Here is a 7,956-nt window from a genome sequence, read left to right as displayed (position 1 = left end):
TGCATGCAAAATATGTGGGAAGAATTCTTGTGAGGCAAGGTAAAGGGAAAACAAGATAAAGTTATTTTTCATGCAATTCATACTAACTGAACTGGGAATGGATATAGTGAGGGAAAAGAAATTGTGAAACTCTGAGCTGTATTTTTTCAAGAGCTGCAATGTGATCTGCTTTAAGAATTCCTTGGGGATCAGTCCAATATGCAAGAATTAATATCTGCTCCCACACAAAATTTCAGTATTAATTTGAAGCATCATGCAAGTTGGAAGAGGTAGAAAATATCTTAAATAAATTTAAGTTAAATACCTCTTTTAAAAATATCATTATTTTATTGAGCCATAGCTCCTTTAGGACTATTTAACGCTTGTTATGATTCTAATTTTCTCCCACGTTATTCCAATACTTCAACAATCTCAATTGCTCCTCAATGGAAAAAATACAGCAAGTTGCTTTGCCAAAATATACCAGGTAAAATGATTGCTTACATCTGATGCATCTAGAGGGAATTTTATTCCCAAAAGTGCTTCTAAGACACCTGTCTAGCTTATTAACATAACAAATGTACTGCATCATTTTTATTATAGATTGCTAACATGAGATTTTCTGGGAATAAATAAGGGTGTAAATTTTCTATAGGCCCTGAGCAAATTTCAGTTTCTGTAGGAAAAAACCATCTAATGATATGGATCCTCTGCTTGACTTAACTGCGTGTTTTCTTTCATGTCTTGATAAGTTCTCCCACTGACTCCAGCAAACTCATTGTAATTCTCCACCATGGATTTTTGGGAAAACTTTCATTGTTGCTATTTTATCTTCCTCAAGCCCTCTGTTCTGCTGCAAAAAGATGGGTCACTCTAACCTGCATCCTGTCCTGCACAGTCTTAAGTCAGTTTGCAAGGGAAAAAGAGGAGACAGCAAACACCCTGGCAGCTGGCAGTTCCCTCCCTGCCCGTGCTGCCCTCCAGGAGCAGGAGGCTCATTGTGCTGTTAGCACCCATCTGCAGCTGCAAAAACCTCTGAGCATCCCTCCCTGAGCAGTGGCTGAGCCAGCCTATAGGAGCCAGGCAGAATTTCTCAGATGATTCAGTAAAGCTAAGGAAAGGATTATGGCTTTACATATATTATAAATGCTTATGCCTTCATACCTTCAAACCATCTGCAAAGGGTATTATGTAGTTGAGGTTTGCCTGGTATTTTTGCCTGACTTGTCTCCAGTGCATGCAGAAGTTTCTGTAAACAAAAATGTTTCTTCCCCAGAGTTCTGTGCCTCAGAAATAAGAGGTGCCTTGAATCTAATCTTCCTTGGGCTTGAGAGGAGATAGAAGACTCAGAAATGCTCTTGTAAGCGCTCACATTTTTATAGAAAGAAATATGACATTTTGTATTGAATCCAAGGAAAAATTCATTTCACTAAGCTAAGAAGGAATTCACTAGAATGAAACACCTCAGGGAAAAAAAATCAACACCAAAATCTAATAGAAAACAACCCCCAATACCCAAACTGAACGGAATTTAAACAAATTATTTTCAGAAAAGTTTGAAGGTGTAAAAAAAATTGGAAAAACACTGGAAAAGCCTGGCCCTAAAGAAGTCTTTTCAACTAAACTGAGGAAAAATTCAATGGGATGAAATGTGTTAGGAAAAAACAAAAGCAAACATAACAAAATGGAATCTAAACAAACTGGTTTTGTAAAAGGTATTCTTCCTCAATTGTTCAGCAAGTTTCCTTGAGAAAGTGCAAGTTCAATAGCTCTCTGTCTGACTTTCTGCTACGAGAAAAAAAGCACAAAACTAAAACATTTTTCTTTTGATAAAGCCCTCCTTGCTTTGCACATGCATCACAAAGAGCTGAAACACAATAACAACAGCATTTATCCTGAACAAGTCACCTTGAGAGGTACAATCTAACCCTGAATTTATTTATGGTGACTCTGAAATATGACTATTGAAATACGACTATATGAAAGGGATATATAGTACTGAAGAATGAATATGAAATACATTTTATCTGAAGTGCTACATTATTACATAACCTCTTCTTTGTTACATAGCCTCTTGTAATCTGATAGAAGAGTGCAAGAACAAAAGGGAGACACTTTAAGCAGAGGAAGATTTACTAAAATTCAACTGCAACCAGAGCTCCCTGTTAAGTATGAATTCAAATCAGCTACAGTCCCCCCTTCCAACATCTCTGTGGAATAACTTCCAAATAAAAAACACATCTAAGTATTAATGTTTTGGGGAAGAAAACAGTACAGAAGGAGAGAAACTCATAAAAAATATTTTTTCATTGATTTTAAAGAATCTGCACTTCTTTATTATGCAGGCCTCTATCAGAAGGAAACATGCCCAGGTTGGAGCTGCACATCTGCACCATCAGCTGCCTGGGACAAGATAGTAAGTCAAGAGTCTGTTTATTCAGAGATTGCATTAGGATGTGAGTTGCCTCCAAATATTGTTTATTGAAAATAGCAATAACCTTTCCTAAACACTTACATACTAGTTTTAAATGATTCACAAATAGTGCGGGTACTGATATTCACATTCTGATGCTTTCTGTGTCAGATTGAGTTACTCCCCAATTATCTAGCTAATGACAATTACCTAGACTGTGTTTCTGACTCACAATGAGGGAAATAGTCCATGAAACGAAAATACATACTTTTATCCCACAACACATATATTGAAATCCAGGTGCCTGTTAAATATTTTTGCTTTAAAGAGTATTACACAGTTGCATGAGCAGGTGAGATGGAAAACTTATACAAGCTTTCTTATTTTTCTAAATATTAAGGATGATTGCTTCAAAAGTAGTGCTCGAAGAACCTGTGATCTCTCTCATGGAAGACATCTCATTTTTATTATAGGTGCTCCCTATGAATGAGAAATTTAGTTTTCATGCTTGTGTATACAATGTGCATTGTGCAATCTACATATTTAACCATAATCTAAGACTTTACTGAAATGACCATATTTCCAGCTTGGCAAGAAATATGTCTGTTGTGCTTTTTGCTGAACTGCTTTTTAAAGCAGATGTATCAATGAATCACATTCCTTTATGTAGTCAAATTTTCTCAAGTGCAAAAGAAAATTATAAGGATTAATTCTTTAAAGGTAAGTCAGAATGGGAGGTAGTTTGAACATTTTCCAAGATTTTAATTTTAAAATCCATAAAAATATTCAAATATACAAATAATATGCCAAATTGAGAAGATTAGTACTGTAATTTGCTATGAAAATAGCGTGAGTCATTATCCTGAAGTATTCTACTTGAACAATTTCTCTCCTTCCAATTATTTCTCAATTAAAGTAATTATTTTCTTAGATGTTTTGCATATTTCATTTTCTTTTATTCCCTATGGTGCTATACCACACAACAGATGCATTGTAGCTTTTTGCTCTTTAAATTAAACCATTTTCGGGGAGGAAGAATAATATGTGGGGGAGGGGAATTCACTAAGATACCATCAAAGGGCTGCAAAACAGATACCCAGGTTATTTTATGGCCTCAACATTTCTTTATATTTTTAAAGCTTTAATGGAGAATGGGCAACTATAAAAAAAATGGTCCTTGAAGGTTAGATAATGCCTTCAGGCTTAACTGCTGGCATTGGTCCTGGATTAGGTAGTTTGAAAACAATTCTTGGTACAATGCCTATGGAAAGTAATTCTCTTTGCTGCAACAAGACCCCACTATGGACCACGATGGGAGGACAGCACTGGCCTCATCCTCACTGCATTCCATCGTGCTTCCTTTGGGACGTCAATTAAACTTATGAGTGAGCTGGTCAGATAGCAGACAGCTATGGACTTTCCATAGGTGCACCTGCACTATGAGACGGTGATCTTCAGGGCTCTTGCCTTCCTCAGGCAGTTTTTGGTGGCTCACTTACTATGTATTAAACCAAATAAAGTGTCACAGGTCATCAGAACACCACAGGATGTAGGACAGAGAGGAGTTAAGCTTTGCTCTCCTACAGCGGTCCCACAAGGTGCCTGCTGGTGTTGAAGGAAGCCAGGGAACTTGGAGGGGAAAACCAAAGTCATGTAGAGCAGATCTGCCCTCACAGCCCACCAAGGCAGGAAAATGCTGTGTGAGGAGGTCCATTAATCCAGGATTACCTGAGGCAAGCCACCACCATGTGGGCAAGAGGGCAAATCAGACATGGCAGGAGTACCAAAGGGTTTTGCTTCAACAGAATCCCGTTCTGCGTTTGGGTCACTGTGCCATTAAGAAATGTGGGTTACCTGGGGCCTTTCCCTGGATGGCATTCTGGCCACTGCTGCTCCATGGCAGGGAGCCTCTGAAGTTCAGCAAGGTGGGAATAACACCCACACCAGACCCCTTCAACCTCGGAGGGCTTTCTCTGCAATTCAAGCAGAGGTCTGAGCTAAAGAGACACAAGGTGAAGGACTAGTACTTTATAACATTTGATTTTATCTTTTCTCTAAATGAAATTTAGCATGTAGACTATTAAAAATGGGAACAACACATATATCATAAGGTCAGGTGTTCACCAGGTCAGAAATTCTTTCTTCCCTGTGCCACTCCAGCCTTCTTGTTTGTTTGCAGTACAATGCTGCGCTTAATTCCATACTCAAATGCTGTGGCTTTCCTCAAGGAATAGACAGGAAGCAGACTTTATCATCTCAGTGGTAATTCCTTCCAATACAGACAATACATAATTATGATATGCAATGGCCCACTACTCCACTGAAGAAATCTTTAGGCTGACAAGCTTTTGTTTCAGATTTTACATAATGTCTACATTTTATAAACTGTAATCAATGAAAATGCAAATGATACCATTAATCATTGTGAATAATATATGCACCATCTATTAATCAGAGATTCAAAACTTATAAGATTCCTTCACCATGGATCAAAGTAAATTCTGATGAACGACACTTGCAAACATTCTGAAAAGTAGTAATAATCTGTGATTGCAACAGTTAGCACAATGAAAAAAAATTAACTGTTACTGAGAAATGGAATTGGATGCAAGGATATAGTAACTGGTGCTTGAGCAGGTGTAAGGGATTCAGGAATATTTACTGAAGTGAGAAATGAAAAGCCTACATACATAAAAAAAATAAATGTCAGAAGTTATATGTCTGTGTTGAAAAGGAATAGTTTAATCACCTTCATTTTAAAAACATCCAGTCAATAAAACCAGGTAGAAACTGAGTGGAAAAGGGTAAGATCTGCAGTGGGAGTTAGTGAGGGAAGTCAAGCTGAGATATATTTCTTGTCATAACCCAAATACACTGCTAAAATTAAAAAAATATAGCTCATAGAAGATTCTAATTTTATTGTAATTATTCATTTATCATTGATGATCACTGTTTCATCAACAGTGAAATAATTACAATAATATTGATATGTGCATCCTGCTCAAAAGTCTTGAAAGTTTTGCCATTATTATAATTTGTCAACAAAGCAATTACACTTCAGACATAAATACTTAGGCTTCAGCAACAAGTGCGATGTGTGAATAGTGAGAAAGGCAACAATTTCAAGTAGTCATCTCTTTATGACATTGTGATTAGCACACAAAAAATAGAAACCATCTTGTTGCCATGAATTGTCTACAGAAGTGCATGGACTATTTCAGTTTTTTTCTTGTGAAACAGGAGAATGGATAGCAGGCAAAATGTTGATTCAGTTGCAGCATCTTAGCATTAAAAGGACTATTTAATGCACTTTTAGAGTCATAAATATAAGATGTAAAATCGTAATAGGAGATCTAGTCATTCAATAGAGAAGAAATAACTAAAGTCATGAAACACATGAAAAGCTTTCTCACACTCTGGTTTTCTGTGGCTGGCAAAAGGGTTCTCCTTACCTACACCAAAATGGGACTGCAACTCTAGCATGAGTTCAACCACAGGAAAAAGTCCTTATTAAAGGGCATGTGTCTGTACTGTTAATATGAGTATATTAAATGCTTTATAACTTGAGAAGGTACTTTTAAATACATCCTTCCTTGCCTTAAAACCTTCAAAACTCAGGGTTTTTGGATTTATTATAGTGTAGCACTGCACAAACCTCGGTTGGCTCTTATTTTATGATTTCCTCTTTCCATCTCCTAAGCACCAAAGTTAAAAATATGTATTTGTAGCCTGGCAGAGGAAACAAACCCTCTTCCATGCTCAAATTACTTAAATTGTCTTAATTGGAGTACCAATTAAGTGATTAACTGATTTTTCCACAACACACTAAAATGGCACTTCTCAGAAGTGATCTATTGAGTCAGATTGTCTGCAGATTCAGGGAGTGCTGTATCTTTTGATGTCAAGCATACACTTCAGAAGCTTTCTTTGTAGCTGCAAGGAATAGAAACTGTTGTTCTAAGGCAAAATGAGACATCAGCAAAAAAGGTAAGAAAGGGGGCAATGGTGAAGGGTTGCCTACTGTGTTGACTGTTGTAGGAATGCAAGAGATACAGCTAATTTTTCCTTCACTCTTTCATGTAGGAAAAAAGTATCTGCAGAATCAGAAAAAAATCCTAACTGCCTAATAGTAATGTTAGACTACTGGTAGTGCTGGAAAAGATTCACTCCTTGATGCCACACCTTCACAAGTAATGTCACACGCATGGAGGTCAATGGGTCTTTAAGATGTTTGAAAATGCTTTCCAGGAGTATTTGTTTCGTTACAAAGAAACCAATCAACAATCAAGGTTAAGATGACCTGTAGGTCCCCAGACCCTCCTTCCATGCCTCTTTGAAGGTAGGAATAATATTTGCATCCTTCCCATCCTCAGACTTTTGTTTTTCCATGAGGATCTCTAAAAACTTAGAGAGTGTCTCTATATCCCTTCCAGGTCATCTGTCCCTGTTTCCACCTTTTTATATTTGAGTTTAGTCAAGGCCACCTTATCTGTACAGGCCTCCTGCCACCTTGGCTTGACTTGTTGCTTGCCGAGTTGGCCTTTTGTTGAGGTTGGAGAAGAATATGTTTGAAAATCGACCAGATGCTCTGGACCTCTTTTCTCTCCAGAAACATCTGCCAAGGGACTCTTTCAAGCCTTCCCCTCAGCTGGGGCTGTGAATGGAATTAGCACTGTGCAGAGATCAGGGCCAGTCTGCTCTCTTGCAGTCCAGGGCTGGCATCCAGTTTTTTGCTTTGTTCCCTCCTCTAAGGATCCGGAACACCTCTATCTCATGGTCACACAAGGCTTGCACATCACTATCCTGTCCATTCCTTTTGTAAGTATGAGCTGCACCAGAGCTGCATGAGCTCCTTCACTCCTCCATCACCTCAGCCAGGAAGTCGTCATCAATGCACTTCAAGAGCCTCCTGTATTTCCCTGAGTTTTATCAACTCTTTTTTTGGAGTTTTTTTAAAATACTGTGTCAGTGTGAGGGGTGAAGTTACCATTGATAACTGGCAGAGTCGCCAGATGGATCTAGTCTTTGATATTCCCAGTATCACCTGATCACTGGCTCATTGCTGGACACTTGTTCTAGAGTATTAATTTTGTCAGAATGCTTCTATTAAAAACAGAAACACTTACCATTGTATACAACCTACAGTAAAAACAGCTGATCTCTACCTCCAATGAAACTTGAAGCATGGTTGACTCTAAACTCCCATCACTGTCATTTCTGAGAGCACTAACCTGTTTAGTGTCAGGTGGCTGTGGTAGAAAAGAATGACAGAAAGGTGTTTCTGTGTTCCACCAGAAAGATTTAAGATAACTATGTCAAGCCACAACTTGAGGGCAATTTTAACTGCTGGTTCTTACTAGCTCCAACATTAACAATTGATTTGGGGGGGGGCTGGGGAGGGAGAGGAGTGCAGGAGTTAAGTATACTGCTCTACAAAAAACAGTAATCTTCATAAAACTGTCACATGCTTTGTATTTGTCACTCATGTCCAGCATTAGAAAAAAGTGATGCTAATCTTTGGAAAGTTGAAAAGACATTAAATTCCTTCCTCTTTAATAAGTTAT

This window comes from Serinus canaria, chromosome 4, assembly GCF_022539315.1.
Source record: "Serinus canaria isolate serCan28SL12 chromosome 4, serCan2020, whole genome shotgun sequence".
Taxonomy (NCBI): Eukaryota; Metazoa; Chordata; class Aves; order Passeriformes; family Fringillidae; genus Serinus; species Serinus canaria.
The sequence above is the reverse complement of the archived record's forward strand: the minus strand, read 5'-3'. Positions refer to the sequence as shown.